General features: G+C 41.2%; 1 protein-coding gene across 3 annotated transcripts in view; it reads right to left on the reverse strand.

Annotated features, from left to right (window-relative positions):
* The window catches only part of BCAN (brevican), a 40,889-nt gene extending 24,820 nt beyond the window's left edge, over window positions 1-16,069 (reverse strand). For all 3 annotated transcript variants that reach the window (XR_011922983.1, XM_072428080.1, XM_072428079.1), the window contains exon 1: window positions 15,563-16,069. The gene's annotated coding sequence lies outside the window, so the exon portion shown is untranslated. The remainder of the gene's footprint in view (window positions 1-15,562) is intronic.
* Window positions 16,070-17,717: the final 1,648 nt, after the last annotated feature.

Genomic DNA, 17,717 nt, shown 5'->3' on the forward strand with positions numbered 1-17,717 from the left:
ACCACACACTGTGTTGCATTATAAGATGTGTTGCGTTAAGACAACCCATTTGTTTTGGATAAGACCAAAAATGGACCAGCAGAATGCAATGCATGGTAGTGCTGTTGTGGTGTGCTGATATGTATGTGTGTTTTATCTGTCTTGCCTTAGCCTGTTATAGTGCCAATAAATATTTTACTAAAAAACCCTAATGGACTTACTTAAGAGTCGTTGACACAAGGCACACATTTGCTTGCTGCCACAGTGAAAGGGTTACAATATATCAAATTGTTCATTACTAAGGGATGGATTTATACTTTTTGCTCCCCTGGACCAGCTAGTTTGTTCTGCCCTGAGAGATAAGAGAGGGACGGTGATGGAGAGATTTAAAAAAGAGAGAGGAGGAGAAGGAAAGAGAGAGAGGAGAGTAGGAAAGTGAAGAAAAAAGAGTAAGGACATGGCAGAAAGATGGATGGACAGGGTCAAAAAGAGCGAGAGAGGGAGAAAGAGATAGGGCGAGAGAGGAAAAACAGGTTGGTGGAGAAAGGGGTGAAGAGAAAGAGGGAGAAGGGGAGAGAGAAAAAAGAAGAGAAGAGTGAGGGGGGGTAAATGAAACAGAGAAGGAGAGTGAGGTGAGAGATGGAAGAAATGGGGAGAGGTATGGAGAGAAGGAGAGAGAAAGAGAAGGAAGGAGAGAGAGGAACTAGGGGGGGAAGAGAGGGATGGAGAAAAAATATTGAGAAATTGAGGGAAAGGGGGGAGACTTGGGGGTAGAAAAAGGACAGTAGATTGGAGAGAGAAGAGTAATACTGTCAATACAAATACCTCCCTACACAGATCTTTATATGTGCTCTTGGTATAATCTGTCAGACAGCAAGTTCCAGTTCTACATAGAGATGCTATAATGCTATCTTCTAGTGATCATGGCACCTTAGGCCATGGCCTAGGTGGCCTTGTGAGAAATCCAGCCCTATATAATTTTGGATAAAGCAGGGATGAGGGTGGTGGGGTTATTTTCCTGCACTTTATAGTTACATAGCTACATAGTAGGTCACATGGAAAAAAGACATAAGTCCATCAAGTACAACCCCTAGGAAAATAAACATATCCCAGATATAAAACCCTGTGCTTCTAGAAATCATTGAGCTTTTTCTAAAAGCAATCTATAGTAGTTTCTGATACTACTTCCTGAGGGAGCTGATTCCACATTTTCACAGATCTTACAATGAAGAATCCCTTCCTTATCCGGAGCTTAAACTTCTTTTCCTCCAGATGCAAAGAGTGTCCTCTTGTTCTTTGTAATGACCCTACAGTGAATAATGGGGAAGAAAGTTCTTTATATGGACCGTTTATATATTTATACAGGGTGATCATATCCCTTCTTATACATCTCTTCTCAAGGGAGAATAGATTCAGTTCAGCTAATCTCTCCTCATAGCGGAGCTCCTCCATTCCTTTTATTAGTTTAGTTGCCCTTCTCTGCACTCTCTCCAATTCCACAATGTCCTTTTTGTGAACTGGTGCCCAAACCTGGACTGAATATTCCAGATGTGGTCTGACCAATGCTTTGTACAGGGGCAGGATTATGTCTCCATCTCTGCAGTCTATTCCTCTTTTATTACAAGAAAGTACTTTACTAGCTTATAGATATTACAGCTTGGCATTGCATGCTGTTATTAAGTCTATGATCTACCAGAACCCCCAGATCCTTTTCCATTTCTGACTCCCCAAATGTATTCCCCCTAGACAGTATGAAGCATGCATGTTGTTAGCTCCCAAGTGCATACCTTTACATTTATCTATATTAAATGTCATTTGCCACTTGGCTGCCCAATCACACAGTACATCCAGGTCTGCTTGTAGATTATAGACATCCTGTATGGACTTAATTCCATTACATAGTTTGGTGTCATCTGCAAACACAGAAATGGTGAAGCCTGAAACAAGGTAAGTTCTCAGTGATCTAGTAATATCTCAAAAATTAGAATTTTTCACAGCCTAAAATGAGGACAAATTTGTCAGTAGACATAGGTGGAAGCTAATGGATACAAAACTAATTGTATTCCTTAGCATGAAGTCACATCAATATCTTTCAGTACAATGGCTATGACTATGCATATGGAAACCTCAAAGGTACCTTAGGTAAACAATGGAAAAATAAAAGCACCATGCTAAAAATGTAGGAGCCTAACTATGTTTTATCACTAAAGGATGTCCAAAGATAACAAAGACGTTCAGCCAATGCATTTTGGGGCTATAAGATCCTCTTTTCATCAGGGTTTAGGTTGATTATTTAGTTGGTCATATAATAGGGCAGAGGATCTATTGAATTCCAGCTCCTTAAATTAAAACTTAATTCTTTCAACTAAAAAAAAAAAGTTTTGGCTTTATAAACCATCTATTAACAGTTTATAAAAATGAGGAATTCTTATTCATCACCCAGAACTAACCCAGCATCTCAATGACAACCGGTGCTGTTTTGTTGAATTCCTTTGTAGGGTCGCCTCTATTTCTCAGCAGTAAAATAATGAAAAGAAGAGAAGGTAAAATGTTTTTTTTTTTATGTCATTCAGTCCTCTTTTGCTCCTGAGAATTTTCTTGGAGCAGGAATGAGATCATGAATGGATGTGGCGGTACCATGGCTGCCAGCCAAGGAGCCATCATGGCTGTCTTGTGGGTAACTTCTTGGCAGCTGCTGCTGATGGATCTGTACCAAAATTCTGTCTCCAACAGACGCTATCAGTTATATGTGAGACAACGCGGTGACAAAGGGAACAGCTATAGATAATTCTGAATGGGTGATAGCAATGTGTGGGATGGCCCTTCTTTATTTTTAAAGAGCACCTGTACTTCAGTAGAAAAAATAAAGCTATGGGGATGCTCTTTGTCAGAATCATGATGAGGATTTTCCTCCAGTTATCCTGCTACCTAGGCATAAGGGATGAGTAAATTTGAGCATTTCTGCCTCATCAAAAAATCTGCAATATTTTTCATTTCCTTTGAAAACAATATAGTCAACGAGACGAGGCAAAATTAACACAGAAAAACAGAGTACAGGCAGAAAAAGATATGGGGTCTATTAGGTCTAACCACTTTACCCTTTTTTTATTTTATTTTTATTTTTTTATTTTTATTCTTTTTATTATTCTTTATCTTATTTATAAATGTTTATCCAAAGCCTATTTAAACTCACTTGCTATTTACTGGCTTTGTCAGAAGTCTAAACCAAGCATTAGGTACTCGCTCTGTGGAATTATTCTTTCCAAGGTAGTTTGGAATGTTCTATCTCCTGGTAAGAGGTCATATCCCTGTGTTTTTGTTCTTAAAATTAAAAATGCAACCATCCTAAAACCTTTAACTATTCTATACCTGAAAATGTTATCTCTAATAGTAGCCCTAAAACACAAAATAAAACCATACCTCCCAATTATTCCCTTTTCCTTCTCATTTGTCCCTCTTTTGGGTGGATCTATATACACTATTCAAGTGTCATTTTGCACTAAATCTAGTGTCACAGTTTCCCAATCTGGATTCCTCCAGGAGTTGCTAGGAGGTTCTCGAACAATGAGCAGGGGTTATAGCAGGGGTTCCCCAAAGACCTGAAAGTATTTCAAGGGTTCTCACAGGTTAAGAGATTGAAAAAGGCTTTCAAAAGTTGGGAGGTAATACAAAGCCAACCCAAATCCTACAGTAACCAAAATACTAACCTGTATGATAACCCCAACCCTTAACCTTTAAATATATATATGATATCCATGTAACCAATGAGAATTCAGAAATGGTATATTTGTTACCAAAACAAGTAAGTGGGAATGCCCAAATCTCTAGCATAGAATCAGGCAGGGAGATCTCATTCCTAGTGTACCCAAGCCATAAAAAAAATAAAAACTAACTCAGCACCATAACGATCAATCGATATCTGAGAGGTTTAATACGTGATCAGTTTCTGAAGGATAGAAATTGTGACTACTTAAGTAGTATTGCCAAGCCTAAACATTTTGAGATAAGGAGAGAATGAAAAGAAAGGTGGCTCTTTAAGCCAATATTAGTATAAAATTAATTAAAATCATTAAGACCATTAATAAGAAAATATCTATATTGACCCTTACTTCATTGAGGTTGGTATACATCATAACCAACCCGATGTAATGCATCTAGATTCATAGTGTCAGAGTACTAAACTATATATGTGTGTATGTTAAGACATTTATTTTATGTTATGGAATACAAATAAAAGATTTTAATTAATTTTATACTAATATTGCCTTAAAGAGCCACCTTTCTTTTTATTCTCTCCTTATCTCCATCTATAGCTGAAGATGGGCCTTCAACACCATCTACCTTATGCAGACTTCATGACACCAAGGATGGGATTTTGGTAATATAATCGAGTGATTAAAAACATTTCATACCTCCTGGTCTTGGAAAATCAGCATCTAAAGTGTCACATTTCAAAGTAATTGGATTATTGTGTTTGCACAACTATTGTGATAAAAATGATATTTTCTACACTGACACAACTGATGAAGCTGTTTGTAGAGCTGCGAAACATCTCTAACAAGTCCAGGTGAATTTGACTAACTACTACTAGATATACAAAGACCTGGATGAATGAGAACATTCACAGACTTTTGGGTAAACTGGCCTTTTAAAAGTGAATTATTCTCATGAAATCTGCCATTTTTAAGAACCGCCTGGCAAATATTTTGCTAACCTAACCGCAATTTAAAAAAAAGTGAAAAAGCCATCTCCAGGCATAACTCTGCCATCTAAGTGCAGCCAATTACTGCCATGGGCATAAGTCTGTTTAGGATCTGGGAAGATGGAAACATTCTGACTTTTGGCATTGGAAAATTACTTGATTTTTTTTCCTTTTACAGTAAAGTGAAATAAATTAGGGAGCAGCGAAGTGGAACCTCGGTCAGAACCGGCAGCCACAGACGTCTTATAACTTTTTAATTTTTGTTCCCCCGTTGCAGCTGAGTCAGGAGTTTCTGCCCCCGCTGCCATAATAACATATTAAAGCGGCGGTGGAAAAACGGGCTGTGAGGTCAGCAAAGTGATTCACGAGCCCAGCACGGGCTGAACCACCTAATGGGTAAAAGAGTTGAAATTTATGGGCTTCATTCAGGAGAGCAATCATCTCCTCGATCGGAACACCATTACCAAATTGTACAGCGGGGTCGCAAAAGGCGTTGTTCACTAATTGGAAACGATCGGACAAAAGAAACGTGCACACAGGGCTAAAAATAGAGCAGAGGACTTTTAAAGGTGGAATCTGTTTTTCTTTTTCTAAAACGTTTTATATACGTACATGAGGGCAGCTATATTGCTCATTATATGTTAAAGCCCTGGTTCCTGCTCCTGGCTGCCAGTGTCCGTGTAAACCTTCGCCAAGTGTTTAGATAACATTACGGAGTTCAGTAGCATTTTTTTCATGACAAGGAAAAGTTGATATGGACCCCTTTACCCATTCTGAAACTAAAAAAATTTCTGACAAGAGGTTCACTAAAAGGCGATAAAGATGTATATGGTAGGTAAATGTTCCTATAGTGGCTTAGTGGCTAGCACTCCTGCCTTACAGCACAGGGGTCCCAGGTTTACCCTTGCCCAAGTCACCCCTGGCATATTTTCTATATAAAGGAAAAGTTGGAATGGACCCCTTCCCCAAAACTGAAAAGGTTTCAGGCTGAAGGTTCACTTTACTAAAAAGATAATAAAGATGTATGTGGTGGGTAAATGTTCCTTATAGCGGCTCAGTGGCTAGCACTTCTGCCTTACAACTCAAGGGCCCCAAGTTAATTCTTGGAGAGAGCACCCCTGGCTATCTGCTTATTTTTTTTAATGTCAAGGAAGAGTTGATAGGTAAATGTTCCTTATAGTGGCTCAGTGGCTAGCATTCCTAACTTGCAGCACAAGGATCCCAGGACACCCCCTGGTATCTGTATTTTTATTTTATATCAAGGAAGAGTTGATTAAGACCCCCTTATCCATTCTGAAACTAAAAAAGGTTTCTGGCTAGAGGTTCACTTTATGTAAAAGAGGATAAAAATGTAAGCACTAGGTAAATGTTCTTTATAGTGGCTCAGTGGCTAGCATTCCTGCTATACTAGATTTGATTCCTGGCCAAGACTTCCTTGGCTATTTCTGTATGAAGTCTGTATGTTCTCCTCGGGTCTGTATGACTTTCCTCTAAAAAACATACTGGTAGGCAGGGGTGTAGTGGGGCGGGCAAGGATGGGAATGCCATGCCGTCACTTTTTCCGGGAATGGGCATGTGTGCCCACTCTTATTTTGCAAAGAATTCTTTGGTGGTCCATGGCTCTGGTCAGGGGAAGGACCCCGCTGGGGGTGGGGGTGCACCAGCCAGAGCCGCAGTCCATGTCCACTCATGGAATTGCACGCTGAGGGCAGTGGGTGGGTTGTGTCTCTGAGAGTGAGCAGGTCCTGGTATCACGACGTCTTTTTGGGGGAAGTTTCTTCCCCTTTGAGTGACACATAGGCAGGGGTGTGGTGGGGCGGGCACGTGCTGCGGTGGCAGGTTAAATGGCTTACCCAAAAAATTGGCCTTAGACTGTGCTAAGAACATGGGGCTATAACTATATAGGAATATGAGATTGTGAGCTCCTGTTAGGGATAGTCAGTGACTAAAAATGCATGTATTTAAAATCAAAAACATTCATTCTATCTGAATTTTTTTTCTCCTATATTTCAATCACATAATTTTTTCTAATGAAAAGTCCATCAGTTAGAGACAGCCTGTTGCCTGGCCCGAATGTTCCTTCTGTCACACACTTGCCCACTCACAAGCTGTGGAGTGCCGGTGTTCAGGAAAGCTATGTTAAGGATGGAGCTGGTGCCATGGCAACGCAATAAAAGATGAAAGGAACAGCGCCAAGTCTACTTCAACATTTCAACACAAGAAAATTGGACAGAGTGGAAACATGCTAAAAAAAAATGGGTCATTGGAAGGAATTGGAAACACACCCAGGTCTGTTCCTACACGATTCATCAGTTCCCTCTCCGTTACAAATAATAAAGGAACGCTAACCTCAAAAATGTCCTTTGCTTTACCACGTCTAATACAGGGGATATACGTACTGGAAGCAGTATTATACGACTCCTTTGTACCAGTTAATTAAAAAAGCAGAGCTCGGGGCCATCTCATTCTGCTCTCCTCCACATTTCATACTTTATGGAAGAATAAGGGTCTTCTCCACACCCACAGAAACGTGAATCATGCTGAGCACTACATTTTCTCCCATCTCCAACAAAAAAATCTCACCTTAATTTTTTTTACCCGTTATGTTTTTTTTCACAAAGAGGAAGCTCCAGTTGTTCTGGACAAAACCAGACATTGGCTTCACATTTTGGTGGCCCCAGGCCTGGTCCCAACCACTCTACTAAGAAAAATTAAACATAGCTTTTTTATCTCAAGGCCCTGCATAAAAGGCATTTTTGTTTTTTTGCCATTGGAAGCACTGAGGGGCAACTTGTGTTGGGTTGGGAGATTGGGGTTGACTTTAAAGGGTAGCAGTTGACAGATAGGTGATTTTTGACTGATATTAAAATAAGAAGAATGCATTCTGTGTGGAGGTGCCACTGTAAAGCCTTAGGATAGCCTTGGCCTGAGTATGGGGAAGGTAGGTGCACCTACACACTTTCCACCATGCATTGCCCATCCACATTACCTACCTCTCCCTGGTGATTTTGGGCACTATTGCTGTACTCACTTTTCTACCGGCCCATGGCAGCCTATTGCTCACAGGAGATTTGGAACAATAAAGTTGCCCCACTTTCCCTACCACCTGCCCATACCAGCACACCTCTCCCTTATAATTGTTACCACTCACACTGCACTGCTCCACCCACTACCTGCTTATGACCACTCATCTCTCCAATGTGATAATCAAATATGTGTAGAAGGCAAGGTTCCAGGCACCCTTGTTAGCTGATTTTAATGGCAACCTGTGCAATTGCTCAGGTCAAACAGGTTTAGGGCCAGCTGAGCAATGGTACATTTGAGTACATTGGTCATACAATGGGCCTGATTCAGCTCTCCAAGGCTGGAAAATATATACTTTCATCAGTGAATCTGGGTGATCCAGCAAACCCGGAATGGATTTTTTCAAATAGGTTTATTTGCTAACAAAGGTTTTGAATTCTGGACCAGATTCATTTCAGGTGTGCTGGATTACCCAGCTTCACTGATGAAAGTGTATCCTGCCTTGGAGAGCTTTAATATATCAGGCCTATTGTTGGGGGAATACTCTGATTCATGAGGTGATAGACAAACCGCGAACGTGCATTCACGTGCCATGAACAAACATACTGATGATGGGTCCACATTTGGGTTGACCTGTTGCTTTACCTTCCATAGGCTAAGCACAGATTCTCTTTGACTCTAAAACCAGCCATGGTGCACCTGTACCACCCACCACACGTCGTCAAAAGATATTGTATTGTGAGAACTCTTAAACCCCCAGGTAGAGAGCTCAGGGAGACAATATAACGATTTTGGGTGGATGAACAAAGAAAAGAGCTGTTACGTACTTGAGGTGGTCCTACAGGGCCCAGTTGAAGGGCCAGTCTACTAAAACCTGATACCTAGGTTTTTGGCAGATGATGGACACACCAGAACCAATGGCTTCTTGGGCCTTTGGTTGTGAAGATCCCTGTGTTTGTATACATTTACTGTAGCCATTAGGTGGGGATTCCATTCTTCCTGTTAGATATTATTATCGTTATTATAGAGGAAACAAAAGGAAAATAAGTAGATCAAAAAAGCCAGGAGATCTTCATTTCAGACTTTTAGAAGTAGAAATTGACCATCGTTTTGTGTGGATCATCTTTGACTATTGAAGGCATTGAGTATTCAATCAGGAATGAAGAATTTTTGATGGAAATACCGCCAAGCTTGGGGATGGTGTTGGAGAACATATGTGGCTCTTGTGTTGTCAAGTTTAAAGCCATGGCACCAGCATTCAGTACTAACCTACCCGTCCCATATCTGGTGGACTTGGCCAAACTTAGTTGCAGATTAAGGTGTCCATTGCTGGGATGGAAAGTGTTGGGTGACCCTATGCTAGAATCCCAAGCCCACAACTTTTAGATGGTAGCTGACCTACCTAATCCAGTGATCTCTATGTTAGTAAAGCAGACAGACACAATTATGTAGTCACCTTTGTAATGGGTTTTGAAGGAACATCTTGGGGTTCGGTCAACCTGAAGGTCAGGCAACCAGTATTCCCAGGACACACGGTCAGCAATTCCCATGCTTTGGCTGCACATTTTTGAATGTGTGATCAGCTCTCATTGTTTTGGGGATCACATTAATATAAATGATCCTTCTTGTAAGGTCCTGTCCTTATTAAGCCACACCCCCTAAAAATAATATTCTGCCCACCCTGCCTTAGATTGGCATCTCAGGTCTTGGCAAAGTCACTGCCTGGATTTAGGTACTAAGATGTTGGTGTTGTATATAGTGAAATGTCAGCACTGATGAATATTTCCCAAGTTACTGAAGGGTAACTGACTTTTTACTGGCAACCAGGACCACAATATGGAGCTCTCCCACCCAACCCCAAAACATTATCACCCCATGCTTTCTACTATGTTCTGCACACACATCTGTCTACTACTGGCTACAGGTGTCCATGGAATGCTTACAACACATCTGTCTAATATCATCTACTGATGTCTACAGAACGCATACAACATATCTGTCTACCACTGGCTAGGGTGTCCATGGAATGCCCACAACACATCTATCTACCTTTATCTACCGTTGTATATGGAATGCCTACAGCCTATGAATTTAGCATTAACAGGCACAAATGGAATGTTCCAAACTTATCTTTCCATTATTGTTTACAAGTGGCTATGGAACGCTTACCATGCATTTTTCTACCTATTATCTACAGGTGCCTATGGAATAGTTGAAATACATTGGTCCATTTTTTTCCATAGGTGTTTATGGAATGCTTACAACACATCTGTCTACAATTATCTACAGGTGTCTATGGAAAGCCTACATACTATTTGTCTACCAATATATACAGGTGTTTTTTGTATTGCCGGCAACAAATCTGCCTATCATTATTTACAGGTGTCTATGGAATGCCTACATAACATCTGCCTGTCATTATATACAGGTGTCTATGGAATGCCTACATAACATCTGCCTACCATTATATACAGGTGTTTTTGTATTGCCTGCAACAAACCTGTCTACCATTATATACAGGTGTCCATGGAATGTTTACAACACAAATGTCTGCCATTATCTACAGGTGTCTATGGAATGCTTACATACTATTTGTCTACCGTTATATACAAGTGTCTATGGAATGTTTTACACACGTATGTCTACTATTATCTACAGGTGCCTATAGAATGTTTGAAATACATCTCTCTATTATTGTTCACAGGTGTCTATGGAATGTTTGAAATATATCTGTCTACTATGGTCCACAAGTACCTATGGAATGCTTAAACATATATGTCTACTATTATATACAGGTGTATATGGGTTGCTTGCAACACATCTGTCTACTATTATCCACAGGTAAACATCTTTCTACAGTTACGTACAGGCATCTACATGATGCCTACAAAGACCCAGCTTTATATATATCTATAGCTTCCCCAATACTCTTACTTTGCTAAGATCTGCAAAGAACCTTCTAAAACAAACCGCAACTTGGCATTAAAAAAAAGCCTCTACAATGGAATTCTGTCTTCCTTTATTTTTAGCCAGTAAAAGACACGTGCCAAATCCTGGAGTTCTTTTACAGCAAAATTCAGTCTACCTAAGCGGAAACTTCTTTTGAATTCAAATGAATGAAAACGATTCTTGTCTTAGTTTTATAACTTTTAAGGCACTGACCTTACCAACACAAAAAAACTACAAAGGGTTAAAAACCTAAATGTGTACGCAGTGACAGAATGTCAAATGTGTCTCTGAATAATGAAATCTGGCAAACGTAGATAGAGATAAATAGATAGTTGGATAGATAGATAGATAGATAGATAGATAGATAGATAGATTCTCTTCTCTCCCCATACAGTGTCAGCATTATACTGAAGTCTGGAGGAGACTTTCCAAACCTTGCAGGGTGGGTGGGGGTTCCAACCCACAAAGGCGGCCCCTTCTCCCCCCTCCCGGAGATATTTCCCAGAGATGGGGGAATCAGACAGGATTGGGGCAAATAAGGATGACATTAATTAGGAGGGGGCATATTGTATAAGCTGGGGGTGAGCAGAGGAATTGGTGGGGGCCAAGCACACAAATTACCATTTGTGTTGAATCAATGTCTTCCCTGCTGATTCATTAGCTGTAAAACAAACTGCGGACTTTGTAGAAAAGCCGTAGCGAGGCGAAGGTGATGGATGACCCCGTCCTCTGCTCTCCTACACTTTGCTGGACAGCACGGCATGGGCCAGATATGGGGTAAATGAGGGTCCGAATCTGGGGATTGAAATACAGAGCAGAGAGAATGACCTACTGAGTTCCCAAACTGTTAAAAGTTATGTCAATTATATTATTTTTATTTTTTTTAATTATATATTATTATATAATATTAAAAAACAGTATATAGTGCCAACATATTACGCAGCGCTGTACGTTAAATAGGGGTTGTAAATGACAGGCAGATACAGTGACACAGGAGGAGGAGAGGACCCTGCCCCGAAGAGCTGACAATCTAAGAGGTGTGGAAAGCAGCACACACTAGGAAGGGGGAATGTGATATGTAATAAATAATAATAAAATGGTACCTTATTGTTAAAAAGTCATCTGTGATCTGCAGCCCGGTGACTTTGTCTAGGCTGAGATGATGTTACCCGCCTGCTGCAGTCAGGAGAAAAGATGTCTTCAGTCGCCTCTACCCCAGTGATCACATTGTAACTCAAGATCTATTTAAAAAGCAGAGAATCTGATATTCCCTAAAACATTCCCTGGTGGAGAATCTTCCAGGTCCTTGTGTTTCAATGGCAGTCATCGTTTCAGGGAATGTCGGATTCATTGCTTTTTATATAGACCTCAAGGTGAAAGATCTGTGCCAGAGCATAGCTAAGAATTGTCCTGGCATTAAGATTTACATGATTGTGTCCCCGAGCCGGTGACCCTGGATGATGCCTGAACAAACATGGCACTGTCCTAGAGAGACAAACATGAGAACAATTTTAGAGGAAGTACTGAGTGGGTGTTACACATTGCTAACTATTATTGAACTTATATAATTATATAATTAATATATAAATATAAAAAAAATCTGAAATAGGCTGTCAGGAATAAAATGATAATGCAATTGGTTCTATAGAAAAGAAAAAAAGAAAATTGAACCCCATGCTCACCATGGTCTGCACCTCCCTGCTAAGCTGTAGGTAAAAGGACAAAAGGCCTGGATCTAGATCATATGAGGGGTAAAGTGCACCTGTCATTAACACAGCCTATTCACCCTGAGCATACAATAAAAAAATTCATATAAAGCAACATATTAAAATACAAAAGGCAGCTGAAGTTACGTGCAGATCTCAGCTTTCAGTCCTGCACATTGTCCTGGAACTCTATTGGTCATTAAAGCAGTATTTTTGCCAGCTAATGACATTTTAGAATGAAATGTTTCGGTTTTCATTCCGCTTACTGATTACTGGGTCTCTGTAATTCTTTATACAATGCAGGCAGATAATCACAGCACTCTCCTTCAGTGCTCCTCATAAGAACCCTCAGCACTCACATAAGCAGTGAGCTGGCTCCTGGGGGGCGTTATGCAAGTATCCGGATGCACTGATTGGTGGATGTCAGTCTGGAGGAGTGGGTGGTCATAGGCAGGCTGCATTGCATAGGTAACGCCCCCATGTGATGCAGCGACTCCATGAGTGCACAAACTGCAATCCAATGAATAAAAGGGGCGGGGCAGGGACAGTCAGGCTGGGGAGGGAGGGGCTAGATGATGCAGGATGTCCTCCAACCTAGAAGTAAGGCGGGCTCTATCTGACTTGCTGCAGCTGCTATGAATATTTTGAGAAGCTCCCAGAAGCCTGAATAGAAAATTTATTGAAGGGAAGACTGGAGGGCAGAATTATTGAAGGGGAAGCTGCAGGGGCAGATTTAGTGGAGGGAAGGCTGGAGGGCAGATTTAATGAAAGGGAGGCTGGACAGTAGATTAACTAAGGAGAGGCTGGAGGGCAAATTTATTGAAGGTAAGGCAGATTTATTGATGGGGAGGATGGAGAGCAGATTTAATGAAGGGGAGACTGGAGGTCAGATATAATGAATGGTAGACGAGAGGGCAGATATAATAAAGGGGAGACTGGAGGGCAGATTTAATGAAGGGGAGATTAAAGGGCAGATATAATGAAAGAGAGACTGGAGGGCAGATATAGGGAAGGGAGACTGGCGGGCAGATATGATAAAGGGAAGATTGGAGGGCAGTTTTTGAAGGGGAGGTTGGAAGACAGATTTAATGAAGGGGAAGTTGCAGCGGCAGATTTAATGGAGGGAAGACTGGAGAGCAGATTTATTGAAGGGAGGATGAAAGGCAGATTTTATGAAGGGGAAGCGGCAGAGGCAGATTTAGTAAAGGGAGGACTGGAAGGCAGATTTAATGAAAGGGAGGCTGGACAGCAGATTAATTTAGGAGAAGCTGGAGAGCAAATGTATTGAAGGGAATGATGATTTATTGAAGGGGAGGCTGGAGGGCAGATTTAATAAAGGGGGGACTGGAGGGAAGAATAAATGAAGGGGAGACTGGAGGGCAGATTTAACTATGGAGAGGCTGTAGATGCAGATTTTATGGAGGGAAGGCTGGAGGGAAGATTTAAAGTAGGGAAGCCTGGAGGGCAGATTTAACTAAGGACAGGCTGGAGGGGCAGATTTTATGAAGGGGAGGCTGGAGGGCAGATTTAAGCCTGCCTATTACATCAATAGACCAATAGAAAGGAGCAAAATAATAATCAAAAATTCAAGAATAGCTTTTAATTTGTACCTCCAGCTGCTGGTGTTCCATGTTCTCGCTGCTCATGCAGCACACAGAGGTCAATCAGAGTAATGATTTGTATATGGAGGCAGAGTTGGGTCCCCTGCACATAAAAGCAGCTTCGGGGAAGAGATTGAAGGTCGGTATCTCAGTAAGGGTCTTATTAAACATATCTCTGCCTATACTTGAGGTAGACAATACGCCTCAGAACGCCTCATCCCGTATTTACATTACGTCTTGTTGGATATTGACTGTCAGTAGTTAGAACATGGCAGGTAAATCTGATGGCTGAGCCGGCCAGACTTAACCCTTTCCTGCCATGCCCTGAGTTTTTGGCTGGTTCTGCACCCTCTGCCATCTTTATGTTCCTGTTCTTAGGACATGGGGAAGGACAGACGCTCTGTAAGCTGTGGGACAAGGAAGGAGACCACCCATACTCTGGCCAATCAAATGGAAGTGTTGGGGGTGGGGGGCTCCTTCTCCTAAATGGCACTTTTTTCCTATAAAGATTGCATTTGCAGTATTGGATATTTTGTATCATTTTTAAGCGGAATCCTAATAGATTTATATTTAATTTGCTAGAGCTATGCTTATCATGAACCATTGCAGACTCAGTTGATGCCGTTTTCATCCACTTCCTGTCTACATGCACAGTTACAGCGTTGTCTGAACATTACTCCGGAGCAGCGTCCTAATAGCTACAAGGGTGAACCATGCTGAGTCTGGGGGAAAGAAGAACCAGCACAAAGATCCAATCATTTGTACTGCATTGCTTCTGTGATTACAAGGGGCATGCTAATAGGAGCTCGTCTGTCTGCTACTTCTCTTTTCACTGTCCAGTCAGTGGGATCTGTAAATGTTACTGAACTGCAGTACAACGAAATCTAGTCTGTGTAACAAAACTGAATAAATCTCAGGGCAGGATGGAAAAATGTCTAACTGCACTGGGGAAAGATGAGGTCAAGCTCCTGGCTGCACTGTCTGACAGGATGGGCTAGGACACGAAATTGGCTGAACAGAATTTGAAACCGCACACATTCACATATTTGTATCTGAATAGTGGAGTTTGAAATCGTATTGAATCTTGATAAATTTAGACCTCATTTATGTATCCTATACCTCTATATACAGATCTAGAATGATGTTTAATGTCCAATGGGCATATGGACCATTAGTGTGTGGCCCCTAATTTGAGGATCCGGAAATTGTCCCATAAACCCCACCACTATCATATGGAACAATTGCCCCTCTTTTATAAAACGTTTTTTATAATTTGAATGCTCATCCTATGAATCGCCCTTTCAGCATACACATCAGGTAACAACTGACTTATACATTCCATGATATTTCCCACCCCGACTCGACATTCCTCCCCGTCTTGATACATAGCATGGATGAAGAATTACTGCACCATCTATCTATCTATCTATCTATCTATCTATCTATCTATCTATCTATCCATCTATCTATCTGTGATAGGAAATGTGAGTCTTGAATTGAACCGTATGAATCATTATTCTCTCTCCCCAGTGAATTAGCATGCTGATGTTTAATATTGCAGAGTAGCACCCTGTAAGAAGGATGATGGTAAGAATAATTACCTATGCAATGCAGAATGCAGATGATGGATGATGGAAGAATTCTTATTTTTCTCTCTCCGGTGTCCTGGCTGCGTCCGTCTGTCCTGTTCGGGATGATGGGGAAAGATGAAGTTTAGCGGAGTTCCTCTGCAGACTTCAGTGAATGTTGCAGTAGGGCAATGCAGAGGTGAATTGCAGTTTTCCTCAGTATCCCGGATTCTCTGCCAGGATCTAGTGTTACACCGATGGCACAGCAGTAGCGCTCCTCTCTCTGCCTCCCCTCCAACCCTTTCCTTCTTCTTCTTCTGTCTTGTTCTTTTCTCTTTCTGTCTCTCTCTTGCCCCCTTACCTGCTAATGGGTCCAATTTCTAAAGGGCTAAAATTTTCTGACCTTTACATAATGTCAAATCTTTCTATTGTTTTTCTCCATTAGTTTCTATCTATCTATCTATCTATCTATCTATCTATCTATCTATCTATCTATCTATCTATCTATCTTTCTCTGTCTCTTCTCTCCCCATACAGTGTCAGCATTATACTGAAGTCTGGAGGAGACTTTCCAAACCTTGCAGGGTGGGTGGGGGTTCCAACCCACAAAGGCGGCCCCTTCTCCCCCCTCCCGGAGATATTTCCCAGAGATGGGGGAATCAGACAGGATTGGGGCAAATAAGGATGACATTAATTAGGAGGGGGCATATTGTATAAGCTGGGGGTGAGCAGAGGAATTGGTGGGGGCCAAGCACACAAATTACCATTTGTGTTGAATCAATGTCTTCCCTGCTGATTCATTAGCTGTAAAACAAACTGCGGACTTTGTAGAAAAGCCGTAGCCAGGCGAAGGTGATGGATGACCCCGTCCTCTGCTCTCCTACACTTTGCTGGACAGCACGGCATGGGCCAGATATGGGGTAAATGACGGTCCGAATCTGGGGATTGAAATACAGAGCAGAGAGAATGACCTACTGAGTTCCCAAACTGTTAAAAGTTATGTCAATTATATTATTTTTATTTTTTTAATTATATATTATTATATAATATTAAAAAACAGTATATAGTGCCAACATATTACGCAGCGCTGTACGTTAAATAGGGGTTGTAAATGACAGGCAGATACAGTGACACAGGAGGAGGAGAGGACCCTGCCCCGAAGAGCTGACAATCTAAGAGGTGTGGAAAGCAGCACACACTAGGAAGGGGGAATGTGATATGTAATAAATAATAATAAAATGGTACCTTATTGTTAAAAAGTCATCTGTGATCTGCAGCCCGGTGACTTTGTCTAGGCTGAGATGATGTTACCCGCCTGCTGCAGTCAGGAGAAAAGATGTCTTCAGTCGCCTCTACCCCAGTGATCACATTGTAACTCAAGATCTATTTAAAAAGCAGAGAATCTGATATTCCCTAAAACATTCCCTGGTGGAGAATCTTCCAGGTCCTTGTGTTTCAATGGCAGTCATCGTTTCAGGGAATGTCGGATTCATTGCTTTTTATATAGACCTCAAGGTGAAAGATCTGTGCCAGAGCATAGCTAAGAATTGTCCTGGCATTAAGATTTACATGATTGTGTCCCCGAGCCGGTGACCCTGGATGATGCCTGAACAAACATGGCACTGTCCTAGAGAGACAAACATGAGAACAATTTTAGAGGAAGTACTGAGTGGGTGTTACACATTGCTAACTATTATTGAACTTATATAATTATATAATTAATATATAAATATAAAAAAAATCTGAAATAGGCTGTCAGGAATAAAATGATAATGCAATTGGTTCTATAGAAAAGAAAAAAAGAAAATTGAACCCCATGCTCACCATGGTCTGCACCTCCCTGCTAAGCTGTAGGTAAAAGGACAAAAGGTTGTTGGATATTGACTGTCAGTAGTTAGAACATGGCAGGTAAATCTGATGGCTGAGCCGGCCAGACTTAACCCTTTCCTGCCATGCCCTGAGTTTTTGGCTGGTTCTGCACCCTCTGCACTGTCTGGCAGCATGGGCTAGGACACGAGATTGGCTGAACAGAATTTGAAACCGCACACATTCACATATTTGTATCTGAATGGTGGAGTTTGAAATCGTATTGAATCTTGATAAATTTAGACCTCATTTATGTATGCTATACCTCTATATACAGATCTAGAATGATATCCAAATGTTTAATGTCCAATGGGCATATGGA

The sequence above is a fragment of the Pyxicephalus adspersus genome, chromosome 12 (genome assembly GCF_032062135.1).
Source record: "Pyxicephalus adspersus chromosome 12, UCB_Pads_2.0, whole genome shotgun sequence".
In the NCBI taxonomy this organism is placed as follows: Eukaryota; Metazoa; Chordata; class Amphibia; order Anura; family Pyxicephalidae; genus Pyxicephalus; species Pyxicephalus adspersus.